This window comes from Oryctolagus cuniculus, chromosome 12 (assembly GCF_051225735.1).
Source record: "Oryctolagus cuniculus isolate XC-2025 breed Fujian yellow rabbit chromosome 12, ASM5122573v1, whole genome shotgun sequence".
Classification (NCBI taxonomy): domain Eukaryota; kingdom Metazoa; phylum Chordata; class Mammalia; order Lagomorpha; family Leporidae; genus Oryctolagus; species Oryctolagus cuniculus.
Genome location: NC_142878.1, coordinates 117,844,050 through 117,864,069, shown reverse-complemented (window position 1 = coordinate 117,864,069; position 20,020 = coordinate 117,844,050). Strand labels below are relative to the sequence as shown.

General features: G+C 43.4%; 1 long non-coding RNA gene across 2 annotated transcripts; it reads right to left on the bottom strand.

Moving 5' to 3' along the window:
* Positions 1–1,800: 1,800 nt before the first annotated feature.
* LOC149123273 (uncharacterized) lies at positions 1,801–18,877 on the bottom strand. 2 transcript variants are annotated; one of them, XR_016218610.1, is made up of 4 exons: positions 18,304–18,877; positions 13,956–14,249; positions 6,587–6,709; positions 1,801–1,858 (listed from the first exon to the last, which is right to left on the bottom strand). It is a non-coding gene; the product is annotated as an uncharacterized LOC149123273 (long non-coding RNA). The 2 variants fall into 2 exon arrangements; XR_016218609.1 differs by lacking the exons at positions 1,801–1,858; positions 6,587–6,709 and adding an exon at positions 12,363–13,244 and having other exon boundaries at positions 18,304–18,870.
* Between the last annotated feature and the right edge of the window lie 1,143 nt (positions 18,878–20,020).

The following is a 20,020-nucleotide window of genomic DNA, read 5'->3' as shown; positions in this document are numbered from 1 at the left end:
GTGTGAGAGTGTGGTGGGAGGGTGAGCATGGTGGGAAGAATCACTATGTTCTTAACATCATAATTATGAAATGCATGAAGTTTGTATTCCTTAAATATAAAGTTGCTGAGAAAAAAGATATAAGCTTAAGGAGCATTCCAGAAAAATTTTAATTTTGATTATTTTGGTAAAGGATATTAGGCAGTAATATTTAAAATGAAAGAATGAATTATATGTTTTTAATCTTATTTATTTTTAATGATTAACTTCTTTTGAAAGACATAGTTTTGAGAGACTGAAGACAGAAATAGATCTGCCATCAGCTGCCCCGCTCCCTAAATGGGTGTAACAGCTAGAGCTGAACCAGACTGAAATCAGGAGCCAGAAGCTTCATCTGGTCTCACACATAGGTGAAACCCAGTGCAGGTGCCCAAGCACTTGGACTAACTTCTTCTTCTTTTTTTTTTTTTTTTTTTTTTTGACAGGCAGAGTGGACAGTGAGGGAGACAGAGAGAAAGGTCTTCCTTTTGCCGTTGGTTCACCCTCCAATGGCCGCCACCGGTGCGCTGCAGCTGGCGCACTGTGCTGATCTGATGGCAGGAGCCAGGTGCTTCTCCTGGTCTCCCATGGGGTGCAGGGCCCAAGCACTTGGGCCATCCTCCACTGCACTCCCTGGCCACAGCAGAGAGCTGGCCTGGAAGAGGGGCAACTGGGACAGAATCCAGTGCCCCAACCAGGACTAGAACCCGGTGTGCCGGTGCCACAAGGTGGAGGATTAACCTAGTGAGCCATGGCGCCGGTGGACTAACTTCTGCTGCTTGCACAGGTATGCTAAGCAGGGAGCTGGATTGGAAATGGAGCAACCAGGAAACAAACCAAAATCCTTAAGGGATGCTGGCATCCTAGGCAGCTGTTTAACCCACTATACCACAATGTCACAATGTCAGCCCCAGGTTTTCATTTTAGATTTGAGCAGCTTGAGGTGCCATTTGGATGGCTATAAGGAAACACTCAACAGGGAGTAAATATAGTGGTCTACATGCTGTGCAAGAAGCCCAATCTGGAGATACAGATGTGTCAGATGATATAGGGTCAACCTGTCAAGGTGAATTGCAGAATGCAATCAATAGGACACCAGTAAAAAGAGAAGAAACTTTCAGTGATGTCATGATACAAACAGGTTAACTTCCAGGAGAAGGCGTGTAGCAGTTTCTACCATGGCAAGGGAAAAGAGTCATTTAGCCTAATGCCCTGGTCCCACAGCAGCATTTTCAGCTGTGCTTTCAGGGCTGGCTCCTAATTTTAGATTTTGCAAATCTAGACACTAGAAGTCAATGTTGACAACTCTAGAATGTAGGCTTCTCAACTCAAGTGAGAGGCCAGGACTACATTCCTGGTTCTCACCTATGACCCTGTCTCAGCCCTGCCTGCTGTGGGTGTTTGGAGTGTAAATCAGTTGACTGAAAGTCACAGTCTCTCTCTCAGTGCCAGTGTTGTAGCATAGTATGCTATATGTCCACTTATGGTGCCACCATCACATACGGGCACCAGTTTGTGTTCTGCATGTTTTTCTTCTTCTTCTCCTTCTTAGTAGAGTTACAGAGAGGGAGAAACAGAGAAGTCTTCCACCCACTGGTTCACTCTCAAAATGGTCACAAAGAACTGGAGCTGGGGCACCAGCTGTAGTGGCCATTTCGGGGGTGAAGCAACGGAAGGAAAACTTTTCTCTCTGTCTCTCACTGTCTAACTCTCCCTGTCAAAAAAATAAAATAAAATAAAATAAAATAAAATATGAAAGAAGCTGAGGAATAAATAACTTACTGGCAATAAATTCATTTTTGTTTGTCTCAGGTACATGTAGATGTCTCCAGGATCTTATCTGAAAGAGAAGAGAAATTATTCAGAGAGAGTGGTGAGACAAATAGTCTAGATTCTTCCTAAAGTCTACTGTGCTAGCAATATCATGAAGGAAATGCATATAGACAAATGGGCATATAAGCTGGGCAACAAAAATAAACTACCCTCCCTATGGGGGAATATAGGCTTTACACATGGGAAGAGCAGAAAAGACCCTGAAAGAGCACACACAACTCTACCAATCAGTCAGGTTAATATTTTTGTTGGGCTAAATAAATATTAATTTGTTACCAATTCTGTAAAAAACATCAGTGCCAGGGCCATCACTGTGGAGTAGTGGGTAAAGCTTCCTGCTGCAGTGTGGGCATCTCATATGGGCACCAATTCCAGTACACCTGCTCCACTTCTGATCTAGCTCTCTTATATGGACTGGGAAAGCAGTGGATGAAAACCCAAGTCCTGGGGCCAGCACTGTGGCACACTGGGTTAATCCTCTGCCTGCGGGACTGGCATCCCACATGGGCACTGGTTCTAGTCCCGGTTGCTTCTCTTCCAGTACAGCTCTCTGCTATGGCCTGGGAGGGCAGTGGATGGCCCAGGTACTTGGGTCCCTGCACCCATGTGGGAGACCAGAAAGGGTCACCTGGCTCCTGTCTTCGGATTGGCAGAGTTCCAGCTATGGTGGCCATTTGCGGGGTGAATCAATGGAAGGAAGACCTTTCTCTTTGTCTCTCTCTCTCTCACAGTCTATAACTCTACCTGTCAAATTAAAAAAAAAAAAAAAAAAAAAAAAAAGAAGAGAAGACCCAAGTCCTTGGGTCCCTTGCACCAACATGGGAGACTTGGAAAAATCTCCAGGCTCCTGGCTTCAGATTGGCCCAGCCTCAGCCAATGAGGCCATTTGGGGAGTGATCAGCAGATGGAAGACCATCTCTCTTTCTGCCTCTGTCTCTCTGTAACAGCCTCTCAAATACATAAATAAATCATAAAAAAATCAATGTCACTGCCTAAATAATTTATAGTATTCATCAGGATTGTCCAATTAATTAGCAGTACACCAAAAAGAAACCTGCTTTCATTAGTATCTATATTACACAGAAAATTACTCAGGCCATACTAACTGTTTCCCTTACAACATCTCTTGCTTTTATGTATCTAAAATTTCATTAAAGTATACAGCTTAAAAATTAGTTTTTGGCCACAATCTTATGTATAGGAAAAATTGACATAATATATCTATTACAGCTTTCTTAAATGTTCTATGACAAGCCTCTCTGTATACAAACCTTGATATAATTCTTCTCCACAGGGACCCCTGACATTTTCCAGTTCACTTTTGTTCTAGCCCATGAGACAACAGTATATATGATACCAACATAATTTGAAAAGTATTTTACCTTTGGGAGTTTGCCTTCTTGTACAATAATCATATGGAGAATCCTGAGACTTCCTGTTGGACACATAGGGCCTAGGTCACAGGCTGCACAAACCAGACATTGGAAGAGTAGGCATCATGATACACTAGGTTAAGCTACTTCTCTGGACATACCACATATATATCAGAGTGCTTGGTGTGTGTCCTGGCTATTCCACACCTCCAAACCAACTTACTGTAAGTACTTAAAATTTTTAAAGTTATTTTTTTGAAAGTTTTAGTTATTGATTTGAAACGCATAGTTACAGAGACACAGAGACAGAGAGAGGTCTTCCATCTGCTGGTTCACTCCCCAGGTGGCTGCAATGGCTAGAGCTACACTGATCCAAAACCAGGAGCCAGGAGCTTCTTCCAGGTCTCCCACACAGGTGCAAGGGCCAAAGGACTTGGACCATCTTCTACTTTCTCAGGCCATAACAGAGAGCTGGATTGCAATTGGGCAGCCAGAACTCAAAATGATGCCCATATGGATTGCTGGCACTGCAGGTGGTGACTTTACCCACACCACAGCACTGGCCCCAAGTGTTCTTTTGAGTCAACAGATCATGGCTCAAAAACTTGGATTTCTGCCATCTGCATGGAAACCAACATGGAGTCCCTACCTCCTGGCTTTCATAGATAGAACCCTGGCTGTTGTGGGCTTTTGCAGAGTGATCAGGCAGCCTTGGTTGGCAATGTTCAGATTTTTAAATATTTCACTTTTCTAGATTTTTGAGTCAGTATTCTGAGTCCTATTGCTTCTTTATTACCAAGAATTCCAAGACCTAACCCAGCATGGGTGCTATGTATAGCATAATGTGAGAGTTAAGATGAGATGAGAGAACTCCCAACATTCTATCTAGGTAGCATACCTTAGAAATAGTGGCAGTCTGTAAAAGTTGCAAATCTACCTACCAGAGTGGTGGGACAGTTAAGGGATTTTAATAATTTCCCAAAATTTATTAAAAGGAAAAATGGTAACATGGTAAGGGCTGGCTTCCCATGATTCCTAACCATCTTCATCTTTCTGCACTACACACCCTCAGCCATCACCCTCATCCATCCATGATCCATGCCCACCCTGCAATGGCTTGCCTAGGCCGCAGCTCGGTGCCCAGCCATGCCTGTGGGAGGGAGCTCCAATAGGAGAATAGCAGCTGTAGGCACCTGATCACAGCTGGGGGAGGGGACATGGATAGCAGAGCACCACCACTCCAGTGGGCCCTGTGGGTGCTTGCCTGGGCCAAGGGTAGAGACTAAGCCCCGACCTCCCTGTCCCCAGTTTGGGGCCAACCAGAGTATACCTGTGAAATGCATGTCAGTCGAGAAGAATTGTGGTTACCAGCGAGTGAGGGGGAGAAATGGTGGATTAAGGACAAAGGGGATACATTGGTCATGGGGTACAAAGTTTCCAGTGGACAGGAGAAATGAGTCTACAGCTATACTGCAAAGCATGGAACTACAATGCTGTATTTCAAGTTAAGAGAGGCTTTTGAAAGTACTCACCATATAGTGTAGGAAGTGATGAATTATTCTGATTAGACAATTCCAGAATTAACACTCATCGGATGATCACATTGTACCCCACAGATATCTACAGCTATTTCTCAGTTGAATAGTTTAAAAAGGCAAAGATTACCAGGCTACACTAAAAAAGCTAGGAACAATACAATGTGTATTAATATAAAGAGAAATGTTTAATGATTTCACAGGACAAAAATGAATCTTAAAGATTTGTTAAATTGAAAGGCAGAGTTGGAGAGAAGAGATATAGATCTTCCATCTACTGGTTCACTCTCCAGATGGCTGCAACACAGAGCTGTGCCAATTCAAAGCCAGGAGGCAGGGGCTTATTCTGGGTGTCACATGTGGGTGCAGGTGTCCAAGTACTTGGGTCATCTTCTGTTGCATTTCCAGGTACATTAGCCAGGAGCTGGATGGGAAATGGTGCAGCTGGGACTTGAACCTGGGCCTGTATGGGATGCCAGTGCTGTAAGCTGCAGTTTATCTTTGTTTAACACAGCAGTGCCCCCCCCCCCAAAAAAAAAGGATACAAAGAGTTCAAAAGCTGAATGATGAAAACAATACATATAGAAGGGGCTGGGGCCATGGCTTAGAGGGTAAAGCCATCCACCTGCAGTGTTGGAATTCCACAAGGGCACCACTTCAAGTCCCACCTCCAGTGCCGGCATCCCATATGGGCACCGGTTTGAATCCCGATCGCTCCACTTCCAATCTAGCTCTGTTGTGCCCTGGAAAAGCAATAGAAGATGGCCCAAGTCTTTGGGCCCCTGCACCTATGTGGGGGACCTGGAAGAAGCTCCTGGCTCTGGATCGGCAGAGCTCTAGCTGTTGCAGCCAACTGGGGAGTGAACCATTGGATAGAAGACCTCTCTCTCTCTCTCTGCCTCTCTTTCTCTCTGTGTGTAACTGACTTTTAAATAGAAAAATAAATTCTTAAAAAAACAAATGTGTAACTGTTCATATAGATAGGCTCAAAGGGATCACATAAATAAGATCAAGTGTATACTAATAACAATAGAATTAAAAAGGAGAGAATGATCCAACATGGGAAGCAGGCCACACAGCAGACTTATAGAATGACAAATGCCCTAAACAGCACATTGACATCAGAATCAGTTTTAAGTCCTTTGGATCTAGCTAAAAATCCCATGAGAGCATTTTAGGCATGGAAAGCCAAGAACTGTAGCAAAAAAAAAAAAAAAAAAAATCTACATAAATGATCTCTGTGAGTGAGACCCCAGTGGAAAGAAGAGGACATCAAAGGAGGTACCTTTTTCAGAAGGCTAGAGAGAACTTTCCACTTTTTTTTATGGCCCTGTCTACATACTAACAGAGTTTGTGGACTCAAAAGGCTTCCATAGCCTTGGCAGCTCATGACAAGAGCCTCAGGTGATCATTGACACCATAAATAAGTGTCAATTGTTAAATCAACAATAGGAGTCACTGTGTACTTACTCCCTATGTAGGACCTCTGTCCTTAAAGAGTTGTGCTATGAGAATTAACAGTAAAACTCATCTTCAAAAGTACTTTAGACATTGTGTGTCTCTGCAAACTGTTGAAATCTTTACTTAGTATAGAGTTGGCCTTCTGTATATAAATATAATTGAAAATGAATCTTTATGAAGAATGGGATAGCAGAGGGAGTAGAAGGTGGGACAGGAGTGAGGATGGGAGGGTGGGAAGGGGGGAAGAACTGCTATATTCCTAAAGCTGTACCTATGAAATGTGTATTCATTAAATGAAAGCTTTCTAAAAGAAAAAGAGCCAAGAATGAGCCAAGTATCTGGAGCCCTGTTATCCATGGTACAAACCTGGCTTGAGTTCTAAGTGCTAGGCCTTAGGCTAGTGGCGTCCAGGTATTGCGGTAGCTGGAGAAAGCCAGTTGATAGGAGATCCCTGTGCTTCTCTCTCCCTTTTGCTCTGTTTCTTAGTTCCTCAAATAAAAAAAAATAAAATATTTACAACTCTGGAAACCAAAACCAGAAGGATATTAGAGAATTCTTCAAACTTGTAATAAATAAGAATCATATTCCCAAATGGACAGTGAGTTATTGAAGAAACCACATGGGAAATTCAGAAATAAGATGATTAGAATCAAAGTACACCACAAATTAATGGAAAAATGCAAAGCAAGGCTTGGGAGGAAATAGCTGTAAAGATCTGTATTTCATAATAAGATATGAAATCAATTATCTACAATTCTACCTGAAGAAACTAAAAAAAAAAAAAAAAAGGCAGAGAAAACTGGAGCCAAAAAAGGCAGAAGAAACAAAGAGTGGAGTAGGGTGGAGAAAGGAATGTGTGGTGCTCCCCACTTTGTGTAGGAAAGACACAGTGCTGTGATTCTGGCACATAGCAAGGGATGCATGCTTCTCCCACCAAGAGCCTACAGCCTCTGCACCGTGATATGAAGCTACCCAGATGTAAATAATCAAGCCCTCTTATTATCCTAGGCTTCCAAGGTAAACTTTTTAACATTTTTTATTAACATTTTTAACATTTATTTATTTATTTTAAAGGCAGAGTTACAGAAAGAGAAAACAAAGAGACCTTCCATCTGTTGGTTCACTTCCCCAGTGGCCACCACTACAGGGATGGGCCAGGCTGAAGCCACAGATAGAAGCTTCATCCTTGTCTCCTACAGGGCTACAGAGACCCAAGGACTTGGGCCATCCTCTCCTGCTTTCCCAGGTGCATTAGCTAGGAGATGGATCAGAATTGGGCCACGAGGAATCAGACCAGTGCCCATTTCAGTTGCTGCTGTCACTGGCAGCAGCTTAACCTGCTATGCCACAATGTCATAAAGATAAGCATTTCTAACTCAGGCCACAATAAAGGAAGAGAAAATAGCTTACAGGAGATGACTAGAAATTTGAAAGGAGTCAATCAAATGGAAATTTTAAAAAGCTGCAGTTCAGAAGATGATTGAAAATGTTATTAGAGGTTGCCCTCATTGTGGCATAAAATGTTAAATAAACCTCCCCCTTCAGTGCTGGCATCACATATGGCCACTGATTCAAATCAAGTCCTGGCTGCTCCACTTCTGATCCAACTCTCTGGGGTGGTCTGGAAAAGCAGTAGAAGATGGCTGAAGCCCTTGGGCCTCTGCACCCATGTGGGAGACCCTGAAGAAGCTGCTGGCTACTGGCTTCGGATTGGCCCAGCCCAGGCCATTATGGCCATTTGGGGAGTGAACCAGTGGATGGAAAACCTCTCTACCCATGCCTCTCTGTAATACTGCTTTTCAAATAAATAAATAAATCATTTTAAAGAATAGAACAATGTTTTAACTAAGACATAAAAAACCCACAAATTTCACCAGTTCATTGACTCTCCTATGATTACTTTTTCTCTTTTGATCTCCATTAGCAGTTTCACAATTCTGTTTTATTTTTCAGAATTCTAGAAATTCATGGTTACCCCATTGATCTTCCATAAGAACCCCATATTTATAATTAATTTTAATGGTCTTATAAATATAAATCTTCCTGGAGAAGAACTAGAACAGTGAATGACAAAGACAAAATCATCACAATTGAAATTTTTAAAGTAATTTAGCAAAGGAGATGCCCACAGGATTTGAAAGAGCACAGCAGTATCTTACAAACCAGTTCATCATTTCAGTCATTGATAGCACTGGAGCAATTTCAAAATTCTTCTAAAGTACCCAAGGAACCCTCCTCCCCTTTTTTAATAACAGCAGCTTGTAATATTTCACCATTGGACTTCTCAATGTTTCATAACCCCTGGAAAACTTACATCAATAACATTTCTATATCAATGTAACAACCTAAAATTTATGATATTGCAACTAGATAATACTTTTCATGTAAAGTGAGCCTAATTAGCCATCATCTCTGCAAGTTGAAAACTACATCTTTTGTTGATTTCCAGGGATCCACAAAGAAATCAAGGTCAAAGCAGTTAATTTAGAACTTTGATTTTGAAAAAAAAATGTCAAAGATATCAAAAATTTAAAAATACTTGGTTAACATAGGATCTCTGATCATTATGAGACAATAATCATTCACTTATATAGAGTCAAATTATGTTTAAATATATTTTACATATTAAGTATATTTAATAATTGATTACTAGAAATATACACTTAAAAGATATTAAAAATCAACTCTTAACATTCAGTTTTCTAAACCCAAAGATAGAAAATACATGAGATTATCTTGACAAAACACAAAATTTCTTTCCCTCATGTAATTAGTTACCAAAAGATAAAGAAAATCCTTTTGTACTGTGCTTCTTCTAGTGGGAAGTTCCCCCAGATAACTTAGAAGTTAAACCTAATGGAAGGGTACCCAAACTTAGACACTGAAATAGTATGTGTGGAGGCTGTAAGCATTCAACCTTATAAAAGAATGAGAACACTTAGAAACAAGTACACCTGAGGCCGGTGCTTTGGCACTGCAGGTAAAGCCACTGCCTGCAGTACTGGCATCCCATAGGGGGTCAGTTTAAGTCCTGACTGCTCTACTTCTGATCCAGCTCTCTGCTATGGCCTGGAAAAGCAGTAGATGGCCCAAGTAGTTGGCCTCTCTGCACTAGTGTTGGAGACCCAAAGGAAGATGTTCCTGGCTCCTGGCTTCAGATTGGCATAACTCCAGCCATTGCAGCCTTTTGGGGAGTGAACCAGTAGATGGAAGACCTCTCTCTAACTCTCTCTCTGCCTCTCTGTAACTCTGCCTTTCAAATAAATACATAAATCTTTAACAAAAAAAGACAATAACATATCTTAGAAACAAAAGCATAAAAATCCATAGAACAGTTTAAATACATCTAGAAAAGTCAAGTATAGTGGCCAGTGTTGTGGCATGTTGTGTAAAGCCTGTGTCCCCTGTGACACAGGCATCCCATCCTACATGGGCACTTGTCCAGTCCTGATTATTCCATTTCAGATCCAGATCCCTGCTAATGTGCCAAGGAAAATAATGAAAAATGGCCAAGTCCTTGGGCCCCTGCCACCCATGTGTGAAACCCAGAAGAAGCTCCTGGCTCCTGGCCATTGTGGCTCAGGTCCAGCCATTGTGGTCATCTGGGGAATGAACCAGTAGACCAAAGATCTCTGTCTCTTCTCTCTCTTTGTGAACTCTGGCTTACAAATGAAAAAATCTTTAAAAAAAAATTAGGTACTCTTAGTATCCTAGTCTTCTAAGATAAACATTTCTCTTTAAGACTAATTAATTTCAAAGGTAGAGTTACAGAGAGAGAACAGAGAGAGAAAGAAAGATCTTCCATCTGCTAGTTCATTAGCCAAATGGCCACTACAACCAGAACTGGGCCAGGCAGAAGCCACTTCCAGGAGACTCATCCAGGAGTCCCACATGGGTGCAGGGTCCCAAGGACTTGGGCCATCCTCTCCTGTTTTCCCAGGTGCATTAGCTAGGAGATGAATCAGAAGTGGGCCACGAGGAATCAAACCAGTGCCCATATGGGTTGCTGCCATCACAGGCAGCATCTTAACCTGCTGTGCCACAATATCAGCTGTAAAGACAAGCATTTCTCATGACAGGCCATAACTAAACAATAAAGGAGGAGAAAACAGCTTATAAGAGATGGCTAGTTGTTGGAAAGGAGTCAATCAAATGGAAATTTTAAAAAATTGCAGTTGAGGAGAGGGTTGAAATGTTATTAGAGGGGCCAGGCACTATAGCGTAGTAGTCTAATCCTAGAAAAGCAGTTGGTGGCTCACTTGGTTAACCCTCCACTTTGAGTGCTGGCAACCCATATGGGTGCTGGGTATAGTCCCAGTTGCTCCTCTTCCAGTCCAGCTCTCTTCTGTGGCCCAGGAAGGCAGTGGAGGATGGCCCAAGTGTGTGGACCCCTGCACCCACATGGGAGACCTGGGAGACAGGGAGGAAACACCTGGCTCCTGGCTTCGGATCCGCACAGCACTGGCTGTAGCAGCCACTTGGGGGTGAAGCAATGGAAGGAAGACCTTTCTGTCTCTCACTGTCTAACTCTGTCAAATAAATAAGAAAAATAAAAAACAAGAAGTTGCAGTTGATTAGATGGTTGAAAATGTTATTTAGAGGGCATTGTAGGCTAATCCTAAGCAGTGCAAGGTGTGCTTGAGCATGGGGGATCTGCAAGAAGCTCCTGCCTCCTGTTCTGGATTGGCTCAGCTCCAGCCATTGTGGGTATTTGAAGAGTGAACTAGTAGATGGAAGACATTTCACTCTCTCTCCCTCTCTCTACCTCTCTCAAAATTTTTAAAAGTTATTAGACTGGGGCAGGCACTGTGGCATAGAAGGTCAAGCCTCCACCTCAGTGCCAGCATCTTATATGGGTACCAGCTCAGTTGAATCCCAGCTGCTCCACTTCCAATCCAGCTCTTTACTAATGCACCTGGGCAAAGCAGAGAAATGTGGTACTTGAGCCCCTGAACCTGTATGGGAGACCCAGAAGAAGCTCCTGGCTCCTGCCTACTGGCTCCTGCCTGACCCAACCCCCAGTCATTTGGGTAGTGTCATTGGATGGAAGATCTCTTTCTTTCCCTCTTTCTCTCTTTGTATCTCTTCCTTTCAAATACATAAATGTGTTGTAGAAAGTTATTAGACTTTAAAATCAAACATGAAAATCCTCTTGCAAAAATCATTAATATTTATATTTTTGTAAAAAAATTTACTAACTTAATGTAGGGTATAAACCCTAGTTTTATTTATTTGAAAGAATTCCAAAAAAATAAAGACAATGAGAAAGTGATCATCTGGATCACTTCCCAACTGACTGCAACAGCCAGAGCTGGGACAGATTGAAGAAGCCAGAAGCCAGGGAAGTCCATGTGGTTCTCCCACATGTGTGGCAGGGGTCCCAGCACTTGAGCCATCTTCTGCTATCCCAGGCACATTCGCAGGGTGCTGGATTAGAAGTGCAGCAGTCTGGACTCAAAGAAGCACTCTTATGGGATGCAGGTATGATAGACTGCACTTCACCTATGATGCTGACTGTACCTTGAACATTTTTAATGTCAGGGCTGGAATAGTGATGTTGTGGGTAAGGCCACCACCTGTGATGCTGGCATCCATATGGTCACATGTCACAGCTGCTCTACTTCAGATCAAGCTCCCTGCTAATGGCCAGGGAAGAGCAGAGGAAAATGCACAAGTGTTTAGATCCCTGCCACAGATGTAGGAGACCTGAATGGTGCTCCAGGCTCCTGCCTTCAGTCTGGCCCAGTGCTTGCTTGCTGCAGACGTCTGGGATTGAACCAGTAGATGGAAGATGTCTGTCTCTGTCTACCTCTCTAACTCAGCCTTTCAAATACATAAGTAAAACTTTAAAGAATTCTAAATTTTGGTATGTTGATTTAGAATTATTTTTATTGGGGCCAGCACTGTGGCATAGTAGGTTAAACCTCCACCTGCAGTGCTGGCATTTCGTAAGAGCACTGGTTCAAAATGCCCTAGAAAAGCAGTGGAGGATGGCACAAATCCTTTGGCCTCTGCACCCATGTGGGAGACTTGAATGAGGGTCCTGGCTCTTGGCTTCAGATTAGCAAAATCCAGCCATTGCAGCCCTCTGGGGAGTGAATCTGTGGATGGAGGACTGACCTCTCTCTCTCTCTCTCTCTCTCTCTCTCTCTGTTATTCTGCTTTGCAAATACTTAAATAAATAAATCTTAAAAAAATATTTCTTATCCTTGATAACTTGATTTTTTTTACTTTGAACTTTTATTCGGCAAAGCAGCACTGCATAAACTGTGCAGTAACAAAGACAGTTTACACAGAATGTTAAATTCATATACATTATTAGCAAATTAAACAAACCAAAAAACCCTAAGCTACAAATCCCCTATCACTTTTAGAGAGAAAGAATGAACTCTGTCAGTTATGTCCAATCTGAACAGCAGTGTCTACAGGACATCACCTGCCATCTTAAGTTTCAGTACTTACAGATGCCTACTTGGAAGGTAACAAAGCAGTTGACTGTATCTACAACATGCTATTCTGTGACACCACCTCAAAAGCTTTAAAAAGAAAGCTCATCTCTACTTTCTTAGTAGCATCTAACAGATAGCCAAATACCAAGAATCTTAACTTGTGAATGGTGGTGTTATCTGATACACAGAAGAAATTTGATATATTAACATCAGAACAAAATTAAGTGTCCATGAAAAGGAAAGCCACTCCTCAAAATCAGTCATAAACTAAAATTTTCCATTTTGAAGAAGCCCTATTTTCCTATTTTAAAGTAAACTGTGGGCATGTGAAAGAAGTAACACACACATTCCTATTCTGCAGCCTTCCTCTGCCAGTCAGGCTCTCTGCCTCTTTGAGGAATAAGAAACCCCTACCAAACCACACATTTTCATGCTGAAAATAACAGTGTGATGAAGTCCAAGTGAGCTGTGATGCTGTTGGTTTCCAAACAGCATCAAAAAGCTTTAAGGCCTGAGATGAACAATCCACTGAAATATCATGGGCTGGTCAAGCTGATGGTCTTAGAGTTCATTCCCTGCACATGTGGAAGAAAAGAGCAGAAAATAAAATCACTCCCACCTAGACCATTGTTTTTATCTGTTAAAGGCACATATACCACCCCTACCAAAGGCTTCATTTTGACGCTGCCATCTTGCAGGTAACTTATTGTTTAGTGATAACTTAGCAAGTAATTTTGAACAGCTGTGTATTAACAACTTATGAAAACATTTACCAAAAGACCCAATCCCTTCTATATATTTTAAGCCAAGAGTACATGTATTTAGAAAAATCTATCTTTTACACTTAGCAATTCATTTTTTATTTTTATGAGCATTTATCATTTATTGGAGAAAAAAAAAAGTCATCCTACTGCAGAGTAGTTCTTGGTCTCTCTAGCTGCTACACTGCTTTATCTCTCTGTAGCCACTGTAAGTCAGAGATGCTCTTATCCCTGGCAGGAAAACCTGAGGTTCATTACCTCATGTCAAATTGGATAGGGTCCCCAAATCAGGAATCCATCCCATGATCACCTTGAGGAGATGATCTGGGTTGTGCATGGCACAAGCATCATGAGCCATCAGGGGTGGGATTCCCTTTGTACCCAGTCATCCTCCTCACCTTGCACAGCTTGTAGTTCAGTTTGTATACCACCTCCTGCTCATGTCTGCCACCATATGCCTTCTGCTGTGATGTAGTGATCAGCAAAATGGCCCCTTGGTGTCAAGGATGAGGCAGAAATGCTCACCTGTCTTCTTGATGCTAGCCAATGTTTGCTCCATCTCACATGTATCCACGAATGCAGCAAGGTATGCAACATCAGTTTTTGAACCTGGTTGCTGATTCTGATCAAGCACTGCATACAGTTCTTTACCTCCTCTCCAGTCACTGCATACTTGAGTCCATTTCTCAGGCAGATGATGAGAGGGAGACACTCTTAGGTTGCAAGGACATGATGATGCACAAGGTGCCACAGCAAAGTGCAGAGAAAGCAAAGATCACCAATTCATTTTGAGCATTTATACTTAGATTGCCTGAAAAACTAAAATATTAGATAAGTATGGTTATTCTTAGGTTATGATCTTGCCAAAGAACAACTTTAAAATTGAACTTCATAGAAAGCAAAGAACATTGCATCACTTTCATATATTGTTTGTGCTTAGCTGAAAAATTATATTTTGATTTTAACACAAATAAGCACAACAAACTTTTAAACATACTACAGGTACATGTATATAAGGCATAGCATATGTTATGAGACAGAAAAATATAGAAATCGCTGCAACAGTTTTTAAATCTTTTAACTCCATTACCTGACAAATAATCAGGCCCTTATGGCTCACCACGTGGGATGCCAATTCAACAGAAATGAATGTTGGCAAGAGGAAAAAGCTTATTTCTAGAAGCTGGCATCTTGGGGAAAGATATTTATCTTTTTTTTTAAAGATTTTATTCATTTGGGGCCCGGCGCCGGCACCCCATATGGGCACCGGGTTCTAGTCCCAGTTGCTCCTCTTCCAGTCCAACTCTCTGCTGTGGCCCAGGAGGGCAGTGGAGGATGGCCTAAGTGCTTGGGCCCTGCACCAGCATGGGAGACCAGGAGGAGGCAGTATTACAATAGAACACCACTTTTCTTCTTAGTAATAGGATTGTAACTGTAGCTGCTCAGTCACAACGCAACTCAAGGTGCTTTTGGATGGAAATTAAATTGAACCACTCGTATTTCACCCAATGAGCACTCTTCCAAACCATATCCAAATCTTCCTCACAGAGGGGCTGAGGCAAAAATTAGAATCTTGTCTCCCACATGAAGCAGGCAGGCATACAGGTTAAAATAGATTAGGTTTGTGAGCTAGAAGACCACGCCTTTGCCACGCCCTTGGTGGCCGCATGCCCCTACCTGATGCCTTTGCCATGCCCCTGTGTGGCCTCATTCCCCTACCTGCCCACACCTGGGTGCCCACCAGCCAATCAGGTTAATTAACCACTCCCCTTTGGAAGTGGGTTAAAAGCCCAGCCATGGTGTAGCCGCGCCTGCTCTTCTTCTCTGGCCTCTTGCCAGGACAGGGCTTGCTGTAGCCCTGCACCTCCAGGGCACAAGGCCTTCAGGCCATGTGTTCTAGGCTTCCAGGCCTAATGCTCATTCATGTGGCTGGTTCCTGGTGCTTGGTATGAACCCCTATTCACCTCTCTCCCCTAAATAAAGCTCTCACTCTCCTATGCATCTTTCTCACTAAATAAAAGCTTAAAACGTACCATGCTGCCTCGTTTATCTGTACCCGTATTTAGAATTCTTCTCTAAATATTAGGCAAGAACCCTCTTGGGCTTATTAATATCAAGGATTTAGTAATAAGCCCATGGTGAAATCATATGGCACCCCAAATTCCAGTAGTACATGTGGCACCCCGGATAGCATTTCTAGGGAACTTTAAGGGGCCACAATTTAGTGTGGATTTTATGGGGTCTTCTCCAATTTCACACAAACCAGTACCACAAAAAAATGACCTAAGCCAGGTCCAAATTCCATGAACCCAAAGAGCAGAGACAGAAATTTCAGTCTCAGAGCTGTTGACTCTGTACACAAATGGAAGCCATTATGCTAATAGGTAGCTAATGCGCAGCAGGAAGAGAAAAGAAAGTCCCAGAGAGAAAGTGCTCTCAGCAGCTGCTGGATGTCCCAAGTCCCAGCCACCAGGTTAGCTCACAAGCAGCTCTGGGGAGGGAGTACAAGTGGCCATTGCCCTCCTTACCAGTGTGAGAGGGTCAGGCCACTGGAAGAATACACCCAGCTTCTGGATCGCTCACCAATGTGGTTATTGAGTGAACAATCCAGCTCTTGATGCTCGCCGCTTCAATTCACCAAAGATGAGGCCTGGCCAGAGGAAAAGGTTTATTGCAAGAAGGCAGCAACAGCCTTGGGGAAAGAAAAATAAGTTTCTCTCAATCCAAACAGGTGCTTTTCTACCAAACCACGCAGTACAGAGGATTTTTAAAGAGACAGGGTAATTGGAGGGTGAGGATTCAAATAAAACAATGAGTCTATTCAATTGACAATTATGCAGATTTTCAGGCTTTGTTCTGAGGCACAGCCCACTACCCAGTCAGAGGAGGCCAGGGTGTCACCCCAGGGGCTTTCTGCCTCAGTTGTTGGGGGGGGGGGGGTTGTTCTTTGTCAGTTGGGGCAAAAGCCTGACATTCCTAATCATCTCCTTTTTTAGATGGCTTCTGAAATTCTTATGCAAATATTACTCACTAGATTACAGCAACAGAGGGTGCCTTCATTAAGGTAAACATTTGAAAAGGAAAAATGCATTTATTGTGGTTACAGGAGTACCATTCAGTTGGAGGAGGGCATTTGAGGGCTTATAAAGAGGTTTTAAGGAAGGGTGTGCTGGTGTAAGGACTAGATGACCTAATGGGGAGTCCTTATAACAGTGGGCAAAGACACTTGCTTCTCCCCAGAACCTGTGTATTAGCAAGACAGAAGTGGACTGCCCACTCCTCTGAGTTTCTAGTTTTCTCATGAGAACAGAAGGGAAGTTAACAATCCCACCCTTCTAACCTAGTTTTACCACGAGAATTTGCCTATTGGATAGTTCCCAAGGTTTTTTGTTTTAACAAGAGTAGGCTAGACAAGATTATGATTCTGTCCCTCTGATAGATTGTTAGCTGTTATTATTCTGCTCATCCAAATTGCAGTTAAAAAACTCCACTCCATTTTTCAGATTTCCCTCTCTTGGAGACCCCCTAGTGGCTGCTGTGGCAAGAGGTTTCTCATGTAAATAAATCTGGCTTTGCTCACTGCCTGTCCACATGGAAATTCCTTGTGAAACATGACTCCAGGAACCTTCTTCCTTCATCCATTTTCCCCCATTACTTTGGTGTGGTGAAGTCATGGAAGAGTTGAGGGTCTCTGGTTTCAGATGTCATGGCTTGTTGCTAGATCGATGACAAGGCTTAAGTCCTCTGATTCCTCCTGGTGGTCCTCAAACCTTCCAGCACCTGTGTCCTTCAGCTCTGCCTCAGCCTAATGGTAGAACAGAGACCTGGGGCTCCCCTGCTCTCTTAAAACCCTACTGTAAATTTCCACAGATGCCTCTATGAAGTTGACTGTGAGGAGAAGACTTAATAATAACTGGGATTTCTAAGGGTTGGGTGTCAGGGTGTCTACTTCTCACTGTTTCTGCACACACACACACACACACCCCAGTCATGGACAAAATATTTCCCAGGTGCAAAATTAGGTAATGTTATCAGACTCAGTAACCTCCTTTGCACCAAGCAAACAGGTTTCTCCTGGTGTGCCTTTATTGGAGGGGCAGGGTTTTGTAGTGTAAAGTACTGGGCTGCTTTCCTAGGCCTGCTTCTAAGGCTGCTGCATTCCTTCTGCAGAGCACATGTTTTGTTTCCCATGACTGCTTTCACACACATAGGCTAATTTCTATCTTCCTGTCTAAAAATATTATTAAGAGCATGAAAATATTTTTTTTAATTTGACAGATAGAGTTAGTGAGAAAGACAGAGAAAAAGGTCTTCCTTCTGTTGGTTCACCCCCCAAATGGCCGCTGCAGCTGGCGCTGCGCAGATCCAAAGCCAGGAGACAGGTGCTTCCTCCTGGTCTCCCATGTGGGTGCAGGGGCGCAAGCACCTGGACCATCCTCCATTGCCTTCCTGGTCCACAGCAGAGATCTGGACTGGAAGAGGAGCAACCTGGACTAGAACCCAGCACCCATATGGGATGCCAGCAGGTGGAGGATTAGCCAAGTGAGCCATGGCACCGGCCCCATGTAAACCTTTAATAGAAGAATATCCTTAGAAACAAAAGCTGAAGGAATTGTCTGATTACAAGAAAAATATTAAACACATTAAGAAAAGACAGAAGAATCAAGTGTCCTATGACCTTAGGCTTCTAAGATAAACAGTTTTAATGTTAGGTCACAAGAGTCGGAACCAAGGAGGAAGAAATAACTTGCAGGAGATGCCTAGAAATTTGACAAAGAAAATCACCAATTAAGTAGAAACTGCTAAAAGGAGAAACGGCATTAAAAATAATTTCAAAATGAAACAGCAAGATTATTACAAATATTTATGTTACCAGAGGGAAGGCCGTGGAAGTGTTACGGGAGAAATGCAGGGTTCTTGTCTTCGCACAAGAAAGAATTCAGGTGTGAGACAGAGTAGTGGGAGGTAAAATAGCAAGGTTTATTAGGGCAGGGACATCCGTAAGGACGGATGGGCACTGGTAGCTTTGGGATCCGCTAGGAGGGAAGGCCTACACTTCCGGGAATGGAGAGGCCTACTTCCCAGGAAGAAAGTCCTTGTCAAGGTCCCTGCGGGTGCCTAAAGGTCAACCAATGAGGATCAGACCCACCTCAACCTTTAACTCCCACGCCCTGAATCTATAAAAGGAGCTCTCCCAATCTCTGACGCGCGACTGCCCTGGCCCTCGCTCTGTTGGGACCAGGGAACCTCGCCCGGGAGTGGAACCCCAATTAAAGCCTGTGAATTAATTGATTCATCTGCCTGGGAAGATCTGTTACGCGCCGGACACCTTACAGGCACCTCTCCAGACAGGACCCGAGAGAATGCCCAGTTGCTCAGACTTGGCGGGGGGGAGTGAGGTTACATGGTTGAGTAGAGAGATTACACCTGGCCAGACCAGGTGGGTGGCTCAGCAGAGAGGCAGAGGGCAGAGCTCACAGTCTGCTTAGACTCCCTAGGTTTTTAAGGGAGTCTGTTTACCCTCCTCCCCCTCTCCTCCAGGACAAAGGATGGAGAGTCCAGGTGGAAGGGTTTGTTGGGTGAAAATTAGCAAATTCCTCACCAGATTTGCTGGCAAAGTAGGGAGGCTTCCCTTAGGGCATCTGAGAAGGTTTTATTGCCCCATGTAATCAAGTAACCCATTTGGTCCTGAGCAGAGAGAATTCCCCTGGGAGCTTTCCTTGGGGGAAGGGCTGGGACACCCTGGGAGGTTATCGGGGTCTGGGGTCTGAGCAGGACTTCAAAGAGCTTCCACAGTAGGTGCTGGTCTTCAGGCCTGTCTCACAAACACCTAGGCTAAATTCCTGACTTCCTACCTAACATATATATGCTTTGAATAACCTTATTGCTTTCACATAGTGAAAAATCCATAGTTCTGTTTCTTTGAACTTTCATAAACGCTACCAAAGGCAATCTAGATGAGCCCTTGCAAGAGACTTCCTCCCTAGAGACCCCGTTTCAAATCCTAAAGGCTCTTCTACAAGCACCCGCCTTGAGCCTTCCTAACCCACTTAAACTGTTCTTCACTCTACCCTTCTCCAGCCCACTGTTAACTTTTCATCCCTGCTCTTCTCTCAACCCAGTTACTCTCCTCCCCACCACTTCTCTCATCCCCTCAAACCCCATTCCTGTCCTGACTTCCTTGATTTTTCCTGACTACATTTCATCACCTCAGACACTCCCAGACACTCCTATTCCCAGAGCCCTGGATTGGGTCATTGATGGTAGTGCTTCTAAAGCTCCCCCTTTTCCCACTGGATATGCAATAATTGAGGGGCATCGTGATGTCACCTCCTCCTCTTTCCTGTATAGGGCCATAGAGGCCAGGCCCCTACCTCAAGGCACTACCTCCCAACAGGCCGAGTTATTAGCCTTGGTTCAAGCCTTCACCTTAGCCAAAGGAAAGACAGTCAATATATATACAGATTCCCGATATGCCTATCATATCATGCACTCCAATGCCCAGATATGGCAAGCCCGAGGGACCCCTATAATAAATGGCAAGTTGATTAAAGCTCTACTTGATGCTGCCCAGCTGCCAACAAAACACA